Here is an 18048-nt window from a genome sequence, read left to right on the forward strand (position 1 = left end):
CTAATTTTAAAAGATATATGGAGAGAAAGAAATGCTAAAACCAAACAATATACTTTTTATTCAAATAGACACTTATCATGGTCCAGATTAGATATGATCTGGATTTCAACAGAACTAACATCTAGTATCCAAGAAACAAACATTGAAGCAAGTACTTGGGCAGATCACAACCCATTGACTATTAAATGGAAGGGACAAAAAAAAAGATCGAGATGGACGTTAAATAATACTATTTTAAAGGAGAAGGACTTTATACAATGGTTCGAGAAAGAACTGGCCTTTTTCTTTAAAGAAAATAGAAAAGAAGATACTTCAGCGCAGAATGTTTGGGACACAATGAAGGCATATGTGAGAGGTTTGATAATAGACTACATAAGAAAAAAGAATATTAGGAAAAGGCAAACCACTAAAGCCCTGGAAGACGAGCATAAAAGACTTGAAAAAGAACTACAGAAAATGCCACAGAAAAAAGACATCAAATTGAAACTGGATATAACTAAACATAAAATGGATTTAATAGAGAAAGAAGAACTGGCACAGAAGATTAGGAATGCTAAACAGAACTACTTTGAAGATGCAAATAAGCCAGGTAGGTGGCTAGCATATAAGCTGAGAAAGGAGAAAGAGTCGAGGAAAATATCGCAGTTAATAGATGATCAAGGTCAAGTTTGTTATGGCAATAAAGAGAAAAAGGAAATTATTCGAGATTTTTATGGACAACTATACAAGAAAGAGAACATTAATGAGGAAAAAGTTAAACAGTACTTGCAGAATGCAAACTTACCTAAGATATCTAAAGAGACTGAAGAAATGTTAGAAAGTAATATAACAATGATGGAACTAAGCCAAGCACTTAAGAAACAAAATAATGGGAAAGCACCAGGTCCAGATGGGCTGCCTGCAGAATTCTACAAAATATTACAAGAATCATTGAGCATTCCACTCTTAGATGTTATGAATGAGGCTATGTTAAAGAAGACGATACCTAAAACATGGTCAGAAGCTTATATTACACTTATTCCAAAAAAGGAGGCTGATCCACTGCAAATTAAGAACTATAGACCGATTTCTTTATTAAATGCAGACTATAAAATTTTTGCTTCGATATTAGCAGAAAGACTTAAAAAATATTTGAACAATTTTATTCATCCAGATCAAAATGGATTCCTGCCAAAGAGACAAATTAGAGACAATATGAGAGTAATTTTGGACACTTTGGAATATTATGAGGCACATCCTGAAAAGCAAATGGCTTTGATATTTTTAGATGCCCAAAAGGCATTTGACAATGTGAATTGGAGATTTATGTTACTTTTACTGGAACAGATGGGTTTTGCTAGAAGATTTATCCAAGCAATAGAAGCAATTTATCATGAGCAAACAGCAAAGGTAATGATAGAGGGAGAATTTACAGACTCTATTAACATAAGAAAAGGCACACGACAAGGATGCCCCCTTTCTCCCTTGCTATTTGTATTGACTCTGGAAGTGCTGAATAGAAATATTAGAGAAGATAAAACTATAAAAGGAATGAAAATCAAAAAGGAAGAATTTAAACTACAAGCCTTTGCAGATGACTTAGTTTTTATTTTGGAAGATCCTATAGAAACAGCTTTGAAGCTACTGGAAAAGATAGAGACATATGGTGAGGTGGCTGGTTTGAAAATAAACAAAGATAAAACAAAGATTTTGTCAAAGAACATGCTACTAAGACAAAGAGAAGAATTGGCAGATCTGTTGAAGATCCAAGTTACGAACAAGGTTAAGTATTTGGGGATATATTTGACATCAAGATGTAGTACATTAAAAGAGAACAATTATATTAAACTTAAACAACAGATAGCCCTAGATTTGAAGAAATGGGAAAATTTACAACTGTCATTAATAGGGAGGATCTCAACAATCAAGATGAATATTCTACCCAGAATCTTGTTTTTGTTTCAAACAATAACAATTAGGCTTGGAAAAGACTATTTTGAGGACCTAAATAAAATTGTGTTGAAGTATATATGGCAAGGTAAGAAAGCGAGGATAAAGCTAAAGCTTTTGCAAGGTGCTAGAACTAGAGGAGGGTTTGGCCTGCCTAATTGGGAGTTGTACTACCAAGCTGCAAATTTGATGTGGGTTAAGGAATGGGTAACATTAAGGAAGACTAGATTGTTGACACTAGAAGGTCATGATTTGTTGTTGGGTTGGCATGCTTTTCTATGGTACAAGGGAACCAAAACACAGGGCTATTTTAGAAGACATTATATATGGGAGTCTTTATGGCTAAATTGGGAGAAGATAAAAAAACAATGTTATTTGAAAATTCCAGTTTGGCTATCGACGATAGAAGCATTTTCTTATCCTATAATTTATAAGAAGGAACGAACAGTTAGATATGGGGAATTACTAGATGAAAAGGGTGAACTTAAATCGATACAAAATTTAGAGGAACAAGGTATAAAGATGAATTGGTTTTCATATGTGCAAATACACTCAAGGTATGATGAAGATTCCAAAACAGAGGGATTTTATGATAAACAGACTGATTTAGATAAGATTTTGACAGGTACTGATGAAAAGGTGATTAAAACTATATGGTTACTTATTGGGAATTAAGCTAGAGGAAGAACAAGTTAAAGAAACTATGATTGCTTGGGGGAGGAATTTTGGATATGGGATTGACTTAGAGAAATGGCAGAAATTATGGTCGCAAAATTATAAAATGACAATGTCTACAGCTTATAAAGAAAATCTGTATAAGATGTTTTACAGGTGGCATTTCCCTCCGACAAGGATAGCAAGAATGTTTAAGAATAAATCGGAAAAATGTTGGAAATGTCATCAGACACCTGGTTCATATTACCATATGTGGTGGACTTGTGAGGACGCTAGAAAATACGATTAACATCCCTTGACACCATAGTAGCATCCCTGGACGCCTTAAAAGAAAGATTATCCAACCTCGAAAAAAAAGACACAACGCAAAAACCTGAACATCCAATAGCTACAAACCACATCTCTACTCAACAACCACAACCCAATCCACAAAAAAACATAACCCAGACAAATATTGATATCCCAGTCCTCATCAGAGAAGCTGTTGAGCGTCAACGGAAACGTCCAAACGCCATCTTATTTGGTCTAGAGGGCATCAATGATAATGATGACATCACAACTGTCCGAAACATCATCAGTGATTATCAAGCATCAACCATCTCCCCTGATGAAATACTTGACATTTCCCGCATTGGCCGAGAGCTCAAAAACAGAGACGGCTCTGTGACCCCACGCTTCTGCAGGGTCATTTGCAAAAATGAATCAAGCAAACGCAAATTCATTTACACTATAAATTCACTCGCCAAAACCAACACCAACCATAAGAACCCCCGTTGTCGCCCTGACCTAACCATACAGCAACGTGCCCGCTCCCGTGTACTCCGCACTGAACTCAAAAAACATCTAGACAATGGAGAGAAGGACCTGTACATTGACTACCATGCTGACTGTATCAAAAGTAAGTCACACATCCTGCAACTCAGCTTTAACCTTCAACCACAACCCTACCTCAACCAATCCACCATCACCCAAGACTAGGCACGCATGCCCCTAACTACCTCAATTCCAACTACTGCTGGCCTTAAATGCAAGCTACTCAATGCAAGAAGCCTTGTAAATAAAATACCTGAATTTTTCCTCCTACTAAATATGGCTAAATTCGACATTATATTTGTCTGTGAAACATGGCTCAACGCATCTCTCCCTGACTCCATTACCACAGTAAGAGACTATCATGTTTACCGATCAGATCGTGAAATTCGTAGAGGAGGTGGTGTTGCTATCTTCTATAAAAAGTCCTTACATCTAAAAAATATCCAAGTTACCCAGGAGCTTGCGCTTCCTGAGACCATTATCTGTGAACTCTCCTTAAATATCACAATTCGATTCTTACTATGTTACAGAGCACCTGATTATGACATCGAACATGTAAACAAGCTAAATACACTACTAACATGGGCAGCATCCTGCCCATACCCTTTTATCCTTCTTGGTGATTTCAATCTGCCTCATATTGACTGGACCCTAAATGAATGTACAACTGAAACCATACATGCAACCTTTTACAATGCTGTTACAAATCTGGGACTGGAACAACTAGTAACCAACAACACTAGACTAAACAACTGCCTCGATCTCATCTTCTGCAATAGTTTGAATTTAATTTATGGAATACAAACTAAAGAACCCTTTTCCAGCAGTGACCACAATATGATTGACTTTTGTCTCAACATACGTCCACACAAAAACCACCACAATGATGTGATCCCCAATTATAATTTCAAAAAAGGCAACTATGATCTTATAAACAACGATCTCTCATCCCTTGATTGGCAATCTCTATTCACTGGATGCAATACTGTTGAAGACCATTACAACATATTTTTACTTTAAGTCAAAAGAGTCATCAAACTATATGTACCAACAACAACTCCCAAAACAAAACAAAAAAACAGATTGCCCATAACAATAAGGAAACTTCAATCCAAAAAGAGATCACTCTGGCGGAAAAACAAATCTGGTCACGTTGCCAATTTCAAAAGCCAATACAAAAATTTATGCCACCAAATAAAGACCGAATGCACCAATTATCACATTAAACAAGAGGAAAACCTTCTAAGCACCAATTCCACCAGTGCTTTTTACAATTTTGTAAACAACAAACTAAAAGATTCAAGGTCCATCCCACCCCTGATAGGACCTAATGGTAAAGACTGCAACGACGACACCATTAAAGCCAACATCTTTAACACATTTTTTGGCTCAGTATTTGTAAACAGCAATGGATCATGCCCAGTATTTCCTAGCTGAACCACAAATAACTACAATGATCTAATACATATCGATTTTACAGAAGACAATGTTGAAAAAGCACTACGCAATCTAAAACCATCTCTATCTATTGGACCGGATGGAATATGTGCCTATTTCTTAAAAAAGCTATCCACTGCCATAGCCAAACCTCTAAGCATAATCTTTGAAAAATCTTTCAGGACTAGTTCCTTGCCTAACCTATGGTCAAAAGCCACAGTCATCCCCATCTTCAAAAAGGGAGACCCTTGCCTAGTTGAAAATTACAGACCAATCTCCTTATGCTGCGTCACCTGTAAAGTCATGGAATCAATTATTAACCAATCCATCATCCTCCACTTAGAGACAAACAACCTACTCTCCAATAAACAATTTGGTTTCAGAAAAAAACTATCCTGTAATCTGCAACTCTTACACTGCAAAAAACATATGGACTACACAACTTGATCAGGGCAAAACAATAGATGCAATCTACATAGACTTCTGTAAAGCCTTTGATTCAGTGGTACATGACAAACTACTCCTAAAAATAAAATCCTATGGTATCTCTGGACAACTGCATAACTGGATAGAAGCATTCCTGTCAAACAGACAACAAATGGTCAAAATTGGGAGCGTCCTATCAAATTCTGTACCTGTCAACAGTGGTGTCCCCCAAGGCAGTGTTTTAAGACAAACTCTCTTCATACTCTATATAAATGACCTCTGTGATCATATTAAGAGCAACTGCGTTCTCTTTGCTGATGATGTAAAACTATTCAACACCATCGACAATACTGCTACCCTTCAAAAAGATCTTGACTGTGTATCAGAATGGTCAAACAAATGGCAACTTCAAATCTCAACAAATAAATGCTCTGTCTTACATATTGGCAAAAAAAATCCGAAAATAAAATACAAGCTGAATAGTCAAGATCTTGTTGATGATCCAAGCTCTGTAAAGGACCTTGGAATACTCACCTCTAATGATCTAAGTGCTAGAGCCCACTGCAACTACATAGCCAAAAAGGCATTAAGAGTTGTTAACCTAATCTTACGTAGCTTTTTCTCTGGTAATATCACACTACTAACTAGAGCATACAAAACATTTGCTAGACCAATACTCGAATACAGCTCATCAGTCTGGAACCCACATTACGTATCTGATATTAGCACAATTGAGAAAGTCCAGAAATATTTCACAAGAAGAGTTCTCCACTCCTCTACTCGTTGTAGAATACCTTATGCCACCAGACTTGAAATTCTAGAACTAGAAAACCTTGAATTACGCCGTCTTCAGTCTGATTTAAGCATGGTATATAAAATCATACATTGCAATGTCCTACCTGTCAATGAATACTTCAGCTTCAACCATAACAACACAAGAGCACACAACAGATACAAACTCAAGGTTAACCACACCAAGCTTGATTGCAGGAAATACGACTTCAGCAACAGAGTGGTCAATGTCTGGAATACTCTACCCGACTCTATAGTTTCTTCGCCAAACCCCAAAAACTTTAACCTTAGACTGTCTACTATTGACCTCACCCCTTTCCTAAGAGGTCTGTAGGGGGCGTGCATAAGCGCACCAATGTGCCTACCGTCCCTGTCCTATTGTTTCTTTTATTTTTCTTTTATTTTTCTTATATGTACCCATTTCATGTATTCATAACTATGTATACACTTATACTTATTATCTTGTAAACAACTGACAAATAAATAAAATAATAATAATAATAAAAAATACTGGACTAAAATCCGCATGTGGTTGGAAAAAATGACAAAGAAACATATAGATTTGAAACCGGAGCTTTTCTTATTGGGAATCCTACCAGATGTATACAGTAAAGATTTGAAATATTTGATTGTAAATGTATTAACTGCGGCTAGGATTGTATTTGCAAAAAATTGGAAAAATGAGAAAATTCCATTGCAGGAAGAAATTATTAAGAAAATATTGGAATGTGCTGAGATGAGTAGATTGACATTTGAAATTAGAGAGCAAGAAGATAAACAATTTTATACAATTTGGGACCTTTTCTATCAATGGTTGGACGATGAAATACAAAAATAGAATATCTAGAATGTTAGGTAATAAGAAATATTATTGATTTTTTTTCTTTTTTTTGCTACTTGACACTACATTTATAAAGTGTTTTTTTTTAGGATAGAATTGGTATGATTATATGATTTGTTATAGAATAAATTACTTAAATTACAGTTATCTCATAAGGTATGAATGAATAAAAGTATAGTCAAATGATTTTTTTTAATAATGATATGAGGTTAGATAAGTTTGGATTGATAATAAGAGTTATTATGTAACATAATTGTAATTGAGACTACGAAATGAATGCACAAAACTGATGAACCAACCGACACACTGTTTGTATATATGTATGGAAGAGAGCTGATGCTTTTATGTTTTGTCTGTTTTTGTCTGTTTGTTAAAAAACCAATAAAATTATTTTCAAAAAAAAAAAGAATAAACATAATGCAAAACTTGACACCAACAAAATCAAAAACATAATCAATACATAACTAAATTTGGAAATAGAAATATCCTGTACATCATAGAATGGATTCTTCTAGCATACTAATCCAATGAATAGAAGAGTCAGATCTTTCTGGCTCTATGCCAAGTCAATATGGTCATGCTATTTGAGTTTCAAAGGGACAGTTCAGTCCAAAAAGTAGGTACAGCAGCAGAGAAAGTACATCTGCTAGATCCCACTTGATGGCATGGTTTCAGACAAGGAACCTGGAGCTTATGAAACAGAAAGATAAGGGAGTCACTATCCCACAAGTGGTTTAGTTCTGTGCAAGTAGGACTTTATACATGATAATCAGCACCTTAAATTGCACCAAGAAGCTTACAAGGAGCTACTGCAACTTGTGGGACAGTGGTATTACTTGGACATTGCCAAAACATACCATTGCTACTAACAGCCCAGAATTCTGGACCACTTCCATATGGAATTCAAGGACAACTCCACATAGAGGAGATTGCAAAAATCCAATTAGAAGGCATGGGAGACCATAAGAAGAGCCTCCAGATTCAGAAATAGGGTACAGCTGTTATGAGTCTGTAGAGATTCTCAGTCATCCAGGTCATGGTTGTCCCAAAGGTACTTTTTCAGGAGGCAACTGGAATTTCTTGTTTTTTTCTTTTGAAGATGTTTCACTTCTCATCCAGAAGCTTATTCAACTTTGACAGGATAGTGGGGAATGGAAGGATTTATATTCCTTGCAGACAGCTGGTAATTTGCATCCTTCTAGAGGGTCGCTGAAGCATCCAGAGGTCCATCCTTGTCCCCAAGGTCACCAGAGCAGCACTCCCGGTCCCCGCAGTCTGCAATCCCTCCTCTGGAAATCCATTCCCACTCCCACACCACTCAAAGGGCATCCATTCCAAACTGTACATCCTTTAGAGGGTCGTTGAAGCACTTGGAGGTTTGTCTGTGTTCTCAGGTTCACCTGGGTGGTGCTCCTGGTTCCTGCGGCCTGCTGAAAAAGCTTCTTGGATGAGACATCTTCAAAAGGAAAAACAAGGAAGTCCAGTTGCCTCCTTAAAAAGCACTTTTGGGAATACAGCTGGTATGCAAAATCATCAACCAGCTTGAGGTTCGGCTCTGCCATTTACTTAGGGAGTCTGGCAACGATGGAGAGTTTTTACAATGGCTTTATTGAGCTTGATGCAAGGATGAATTTTGGCCAATAACTGTGGTTATTTTTGTTTTAAATTGGTTACTGAAGTTTATATGTTGGTTTTTAACTTGTGTTTTATGTTGGTTTTTAACTTGTGGATTGTTGTTTTAACTGTTGTAACCCACCACAGTCACTTAGATGAAGGCATACAAATTTTTTTTAAAAAAATTAAAAATACAACCCTCATACATAAAAAAGATGGAAAATCTGCAGAACTGGATCCTGGAGGCGCCAAACCCACAGCCAGCCAGTCTTGCTAAGATTGTGTTGGAGTCTGTTTTTCTCCATCCAAAACCCTATAGCCATGTTGGCAAACTATGCTACGCATGCGGGAAGTGGCACGTAGAGCCATTTCTCCCGGCATGCGAGATGTCACCCAGAAGAGCCCTACTGCGCATGCAGCTGATTGTCAGATATCTGGTGCGCATGTGCAGGGTGTGGAGGGGGTGCGTAGGAGATGCTTGTACATGCGCAGGGACACGCTGCGCGTGAGGGGATTGCACACGCATGCACAGATGCGCTGCGCACAAGGGGGGAATTGCACACGCATGCGCAGGGGGCGTGGGGTGCCCCAGCACGCATGGCCTTCTGGGTGCTGGTACGCGAGCACACGCAAGTCAGCACAAGAGCCGAAAAAGGTTAGCTACTACTGCCCTATAGCATCCATACTCTGGGAAAGAACAGATACTAAAGGCAAAGTTGTATAACCAAGACTTGACCCTATGCTGAAGAATGACCATCTCAAAGTACAATTTTTACCATATACTTAATTTGTGATCAATTTTCTTCATATCCCATTTACTCTGGTGGAAGTAAGGAAATGTTTCCTAGGCACTAATTAACACAGACCTGTTTATTTCTTTAAAAGTTGACTTTTCAATTTGGGCCTTTAGACTGTGCCCTGTCTATGACATTTCATAAAACCTTTATGGAAGAATAATTGCATGGTGTGCTGTTCTGAACCTATTAATGTCTTACCACCCAGAATAATTTTCCTGAACTTTTTCTGAGTATGCAGCCAGCTTAAACAAAGATTCTGCCTAATGCTTGCTGTTATTCAGCACTTGGATGAAAATGGAAACATGGAATGAAAAAGGGCTGGCTGGCTGTTCCTGTTGTTTTCAACTTGCATGTTTCCTGTCTTCTTTTGTTCCTACTCTCCCAAGCACATTCTTTCACCAGGTTTATTTTCAAAATTCAAATAAATCCAACAAAGGTGTACCTATGCAGAAGTACGAGGAACAGGGAGACCGTCTTAAGTTCCAGTCAGGGAAAGAGTTAAGCTTCCTCTTTCCGTCACGCAGAATGAAAGACTCACAAAATTCATTTTAACCTGCAGTTTAAGACAAAGGGAGAAAGAAATGTTAGCTAATTCTCATGACACAATGGGGCATGCTTTGTTTGCTTTGGAAGGTGTTCCATGTCTTAGCAGAAGCACAAAATAACTAATCAAAAACTTGTTCTAGGGAAAAGGTGGAGATATTATAACACTTAAGAGTTGACAGGAATGCATCCAGAAGAACAAATTCAATGCTAACTATACTAACTAAATATGTTTATGCACACAGATAGAAATCCCTCTATCAACTTCACAAAGGTCAGCTCTTACAATTTGGTCCCTTTCTGCAAAATGAAATACTGTATATACAGTCCTCACTGTGAGGGAATAATCCTTTATGCCATAAACATTTGTAAATTATATAAAATAGTATTTTTCAGTCCTCTAAACTGTTTCTGAATTTTGAGAGAAGAACCATATATAAAATCATATAGAATCATTCAGGAGTAATTCACTTTTCATTTGAATTTTATTCCATTAATTTTAGGGCAGAAGCTCATTGGTTGAAGCACAAGGAGAAAGCAAAAATCAGAATGAATTAGAATGAGCTGTAGTAGAGAAGTGGCTGGAATGCAGTATTGCAGGCTAATTCTGCCCACTGCCAGGGGTTCAATCCTGATCAGCTCAAGGTTCAATCCTGATCAGCTCAAGATCAGCCTTCCATCCTTTTGAAGTCGATCAAATGAGGACCCAGATTGTTGGGGGCAATATGCTAACTCTGTAAACCACTTACAGAGTGCTGTAAAGCATTATGGAATGGTATACAAGTCTAAATGCTATTGCTAATCATCCCACTTTCACTCTGTGAAGTCATGTTTCTGTAGGAGATTTATATATAACCTGTTAGCTAGTAAGGATAATTCCACAAGCAAAGTTGCCTTTTAAAAGCTGGCTTGGAAGGAATAAACAAACAAACAAAGAACTAACAAACTAACAAAGGAGTATAAGCTTGAATAGAAGTGACATGGAAATCAACAAAAATAATATACAGGGAAAGTCAGGAAAGCATTATTGGCTTTTGTGGAGTGCAATATTTTTCACCTTAAGAAAATGACATATATTGGTTAAAGCCTTTTGTTATAATTTTTCCTTCCTGCCCAAACATGTTAATGATGTGCCAACTGTATGTAATTCCATTTTATAAATTCAATTTGTATGCATCCCATAGCAATAATTTTAATAAGAACCATTACAATTCACATAATTATTAATTAGGAATCGATTGCATTCAATTTTTGTTTGATTCCTGTATGAAATGAAAAGACAAAGTTATAATTATTAATAGGTCACAAACATTGTCTGTGGCTTCAGCTCTCAGAAGTATACAAGAGAAAAGCTTCAGTCTACTTTCTAACATATCTCTATTGAGGTTTTGTGGTAAACCATGAAAAGTGTTCCTAAAGTTACACTATCTAACCACACTTCTGTTATCCAGCATGGCTGTGGTTTTGTCTTCAAACATTCCTGGAGGTACGCAAGCACCGTCATATCTTGTTGACCCCCTTTCTTACATAACAAAGGTAAACAATAGTTTAAAATATTGAATCATGAAATGTATTTTAGGCCTGAATCAGACTGTAATTCAAATAAATCTTTACAATGGTCAAAGATCAATACTGGAGATAATCACCTCTAGAATACCTAAGATGGCTTAGATCTGAAAAGAGTAGAATACTTTTGAGTCAAAGCAGGAAAGCAATGGCTACAGGGTGCACTTTTAATAGTCTGGAAAGAGGACAAGGTCATCTGTTCTTGCATTCAGGAAGCAATAAATGGCTTATACTGGTGATGGGCCAGTCAGAAAATGAGATATTCCCTAAGAAACTTAGGACAAATCTGAATATATTATTTGAAACAGTGTTCTAAAAAACAAATAATAATAAAATGATCACTACTACATTTCCAGTGTAAAGAAAAGCACATTGGCATCAAACAATAAGGATAAATACCTTGAGGGCAAACCTGTCCACAGATGTAAACAGAACTTTAGCATTCTTCAAGCTCTCCAGGACAGAATGTTTTATGACCAAGTGGCTTCTGGTAAAATCTGAAACGTCATATCTTCCTGCACAAAACAAATTATTCATTTAGGATCACATAAGAATGATGTCGTACTTTGAGTCAATAAACCTATACAGAATAAAGATATAATGGACTATATTGTAAGATAAACATGTTCCATATTTTTTCTTTAACATATTCCACATCAGTTTACCTTTAAGAAGATGGAGTCTGTTCTTAAGCATTTGACTAAATAAGGATTTTACAATTTTAAACATTCTCTTTCCCTGAGTTATGTAAGTGTAAGGTCAGATGGCTTAAGACCATTATTTTAAAAAACATAATAGCTACATTTCCAGTAAACATTCCTCTTTTTCACTCTCTGAAACTAAATTAAGTTAGAATGCTTAACAATAGGGACTGGCTTCAAAACAACTCTAACACTTTAAATTCTTAATCACAAATACAATATTGCCCATTATTAATACATGCAAGTAATTACTAAAGTGCACAAGAGTTTCCAAACCTATCTCTAGACTAAAACAGATTGGAAGAGGGACACAGTTGACTTCCAGAAAAATAGAAAAATTGAGGCACATAGGTAGAAAATTTAGTTTCTGCCTTACTGCTAAATCATTCTTAAGATTATCTGGAGCGAAGAATATTCACATTTGGCCCTGATGGAAAGTGCTCCTTTAAGACAGTTTCAACCTATGTAACTAGGTATCAGGGTAGTGATGTCTGACAAGCAAAAAGCCTTTTCACTCAACAGTCCCATTTTTGCTACCTCCACCATGCTTATTCAGCTTCTAGCAGAGCCATCTTCTGGCAAGCCCCTAGCTTATTTGCTGCATGGTCTGACACATTATTATATGTAGTATAATGAGATTAGAAAGGGACTTCGTTTAAAAAACCCATAAAGTTGGCATAATTAAAAACTTAAAAAGGGGATAAATAATGGGTAATATAAATTAATATGAATGTATGAGTGATCAGTTGAATTACATTATAAATTTGTTAAATACTGCAAATATGACGATTAATATAATAGTTATAACAAAGGAAGCAATGTTAAGAATACAGAGATTGACATAAAATAATATACAGGACCATTGGATGTTAAAAATATGTATTAATATCAAACTAGGTAAGAAAGCTAATAGTACCAATATGAACCATGGTCATGTTTATCGTCAAAATGTATAATAACCTGGAACCACACTGTTCACACAATGGTGTTTGTAGAAATAAAAAATAAAAAATGTATTAAAAAAGAAAAAAGGTTTGTAAAATGGGCCAAACTCACTTAACAACTATGTCACTTAGCAAAAGAAATTTTGAACTCAATTGTTGTAAGTCAAGGACTACCTGTAGAGTCACAGTCTACAGTCCTTGGCCACAAATGATGTTCAGATTCAACTTCTGATATTTTCTAAAACTGCAAAGAGTCTGGGAATGGTTCAAAAAAGGCTTCTTACACCTGGTCATAACTTAAAAGAAAAACCAGTAGTCAGTATGCTTGATGTGTTGAAAGTCTTATACTGACCATTCATCTTTTGTCATTGCAGTACACAAGTGCAAAGATAGAGATGATTAAGTTGGATTCAATTTGTACAAGTGAATTAAAGGTGAGGTGATTAATTGCACAGAGGTCTTAGTGAGCAGCTCATTATTCAAATAGGAAACACCCAGGAAGAAATATGTGCTTCAATAATAATAATAAAGATGGGATGGAGGAGGGGGTTAACACAGTCATCACATAAAATATATTTTTCCATCTATTGGAAACCACAATAGAACAGAATCTTTTGAAGGAAAAAAAAAGCTCAGAAAAATAACTGCATGTACACTGTGGTTACTTTTCAGACAATATTGTACATTTCTGACAAAAAACTACTTCCTGACGTTTAAAAATGAGGACTCTTCAAGCTGTGGAATGCAGACATACATCATGTCTAAAAGATGGAGGGGGGGTGGTAACAGAGGAGGAAGAGATCAAATGTAATATTTTCTTTTAGCACAGACAACTGCTTTGAGATTTTCTACCCAGACAGCCTTGAAAACTGCCTGCAGCCTTTGCCAATTACTACTGACAAATACCACTTGGTCCTGAGTGATGTTTTAAGTGAAATAAAACAGTGAGGAAAACTGAACATGATGAAAGGAGTTCTTCTCTTCTCCTCCATTTTTTCTTCCTAAGAGGCGACTACAAAGTTATATATTCACAAGCTAAGGTATATGCTTCCTGTCCATGACAAATTCCATGTGAAGTTGAGAGCCGAAGCAAACTTTGTTTGACAGTAAGAGGAAGGGAAGACAAAACTCATTTTCATGACTTCTAAAACATTTTTAAATGTTAAACAAAGAAAAAGAAGGTACTATAAGGCCCTGCTCAGCATCATTCTTCACAGTATCAGTAAACTAATGGAGAAAAATGATTCCTTCCCCTCTGTGCATACAAGAACCTTTCAACTCTTGACACCCTAGCCCAAAATGCACCATTCAGCATTACAAAATGCTTTTAGTACAATAGATTAGTTAACATTAAAAGAAAATTCGTTTTGTGATTATCTTAAATGAAGATACATACACACACACACACACACACACACACATGTATGTTATCATACAAGTATCACTGAACGAAGTGTACACTGTATTCTTGTCACCAAGAATTCATTTCTTTCCTTAACTAAAACAAAAAAATAAACTTTAATTGTCCTACCAATGGTTGTTGTGTCCAGATAAATGTCAGAACAATTTCAAAACTGTGGATTGTACTTCCCACAATGCCTTGTCTTTTAGCCATACTGCCTCGGGATCGATTGACACTGATGTTCAAAACATCTGAACGAAACCAAGTTACCAACTTGATCATCTCTATCCTCTCTCCACATTTATACAAAACATGTTTGGAAAAAATAAGCAGGAGTGGAAGAGTTGGCTAGACTAGAAGAAACTAACAAACAATTTTATATACTTCCTTTTTCTTTCTTCACAGAATGTGGAGCAATACAAGTAGGCCTCAACATACAACTGTAATGGAGCTAGTCCACTACGGTTACATATCACAATGGCCATTAAGTGAGATGGCCTAGCTTAAGGACCCCCACCTCATTCTCCTTTATACGAGTGTGGCATGGGGTCCCTCAGAGGTGGGAGAGGCCCCAGGAGACTAACTTTATTGTCACTTTGAATATACACTAATCGGCATACATTAAAATGAAATTTCATTGCATACAGCTCTCAAAGGGTCACCACCTCCAATATACATTATATAAACACATAAGGCATAGCGCAGGTCCATCTCTATCTCCCAGGCATGCCCCATCTCCCTGAGATCCATTGCTTTGCTCCCTGCCCCTTGGGTCCCTGAATGCTTTTCTTCCCCACCCAGGGCCACGCAGATATTTCTTCTCCAAATGGGTCCCCACAGGCCTTCCCCTCCCCCAAGTCCCTTCCCACTACACGAGCCTGCATACCCTCCTCATTTACCTTTTGAAGCTGTCCAGAGCTGGAAGAAGTCACTTTGTCGGGCAGCCACATGACATGATTCCAGAAGCAGATGTCATTTTCCCAAGCCCAAAAATCCAATGCACGAAAATATCAGATAGCTTGAAAGCTATATGGTTTTCCCTTTCCCTATCCCTTTCATAGGAAAGCTGGTATCCGGTTAGATGCACAAGTTGATTAGTGAAATATTGGTTTTCAAGTTGTGATCACAGTATTTTTCAAAATATAGAAACTAGGTAACCACTATGATAAACAAGCTTTGAACTTTGAAATTAGCTTGCATATCAGCTTCATTTTCCTGAGAATGTAACTACTGCTTGAATTTGGGACATTTTCCTTAATTTACAAAGCCCTAGCTGTATGAGCTCAGAATACTGCCATACTATCTAATCGCATGACTTCTATGGTAAGTAACATTAAATATTACCTGGAATGAAAATCTTTTTAAGAGTAATTTTGCACACTACAGGATTCATAACAATTCTGTCTTGAGTTGCAGAAAACGATCGGGAAAAGGTCATTTTAAAGATAGCAAACAAATATATATTTAGGCATTAATTTTAATATTGTAGAAAAATTGCAGTACACCTGCACCCCCTAGTGTACACTTTGAAAACATTTGAGAAAATAATTTTCACATATTTTTGACTAATTTACATGTTTGCACTGTTAGATCACAGCATAACCAAACTGAAATCAAGTACTTTAAAAAAAAATTTTTTTTCCTGATCTGAGAAACAAATCCCATTTTCTTTATAATAGAAAGCCTTTAAAAAAAAAACATACATAGATATATTACTAACACCTGTGGTTTGGACCCTGAATTTCACTTATTTCCTTTGCCTCCTGAACTTGTAAATGCTTTAGTTTTGTTAATTTTGTTTTGTTTTCATATTAATTGATGTTGCTAATAGATGCATATGGAAAATATCAGAATAGATGCCAAGACTGAGAACTCAATTTAAGCAAGGGTGCCTGATATGTTATATTCCCAATATGATTTCTTCACTTCTAGTGTAAAGCCAATTATTGTGTTTTAAAAGCCATGTGATAGTATTGTGAACTGGGCTACTTTCGTAAACTATGTTTAAACCATGTTTTAGACTATACGGGCCTAAAAAAAAGATAAAATACACATAACAAAAATATTTCATATTTATAGTCTGTTCTATTGTGAATGTAATTTGTACCCTACGCCTTACCAAAGATAACTCCAAATATGCCAATACCTCAGCTGACTATAGAGTTGGAAGAATCCTTAGATTCTCTATTCCAGCCCCCAGTCATATTCCCCCAATATCCAATTACTACAATAAATTCATCAGATGAAAAACTATCAGCCAGGGCTAAGGTTAAATCAGTAGGTAGAAAGTAAAGGGTAGATCTCTGTCAACAGGAAAATAATTCAATGACTAGTAGAAACTGGAAAACCATGAATTCTACCCTTCCTTAGTCAGCTAGGTCATTCCCTGAATCCTATGAAGAAGACAATCCCAAAGTACTTCTAAAAATCTTATCAAAAAATACCCTACTCTTGTTCATGTAGTCACCAGAATCAAGGCTTACTTGAAAGCATAAATGTACCTGTGTGCACACCCATGTTACCTGGAATGATTTATCATCATGCATACAACTTTTGTTTGGGCTGAACCTTACATTCATTTCCCCCCACCCCTCCACCAATTTTACATCCACCCATAAGCTCAGGGATTCTTTTCAGTGTGTAAGAACATTTAAGTCAGAATCAAAAGTTAAACTTTTATGTTTTTCAAACTATCTGTGATTCTCTTGACTACACCACAGCAATATTACAAATTTTTGTGTGCAATTTATGCAAAAATGAGAGTGCTTTAGGGGAAGTAGCCTGTAACCTGTTTATAATCCTTGTGACAACTTTAACTTAGTTTGCAGTTTAACAAGCTAGACAAGTTTTACTTTGCCATGTTAACTTTTTTATATCCTCTTTTATTCTCTTCATCTATATTCACCAATGCTGTATAATGGGAATTATTTCATATACTCTATGCTATGAAAATGCCCATTTCTTATACACAGCTTCATATTTCTAAAGAAAAATTCACTTCCAAAAACACCAAATCACTGTCCACATCACTTACAGATCTTTCCCCCTAGTGAGTGTCATCTTTTGACATTTCATTCATAATGCACTTAAAAGCTTTAATTAACTAAGTTTGAAAGTTGATACTATCTTATCTTTTCCTGAATGGACAGGTCTAAAAGCACTAACCCATGATGAATGATTACCCTATTTTATAGCTGAAACAGGGAAACTAAAAACCATTCTAATGATAGCTGTAAAATGATATCAAAGAACTTCTGAGATCACCCATATTCCTCTTTTCGTGAGTATCATAGCCATAAGAGCTAAAAACACAAAGACCCACAAAATAGTTTCTACTGTCATAATATGTACAACAAATAAATTTACTTTTCTATACTGTTATATACAATGTATTTTTTACAATTTGTTTTAGTACATTTAAAATTAGCATCACTCCCAAAAATATTCTTTGCACTTTTTAAAAAAGTTGAAAGCAAATACTAAATCACATAAAATATATTTAGCTTCGCCATATACAAAACTCTGCTCTCTAATCTCTTAGATGTATATACTAAAATGATTGACATTA

Source organism: Pseudonaja textilis, chromosome 7 (assembly GCF_049901715.1).
Source record: "Pseudonaja textilis isolate UNSWEBS1 chromosome 7, rPseTex1.2, whole genome shotgun sequence".
In the NCBI taxonomy this organism is placed as follows: Eukaryota; Metazoa; Chordata; class Lepidosauria; order Squamata; family Elapidae; genus Pseudonaja; species Pseudonaja textilis.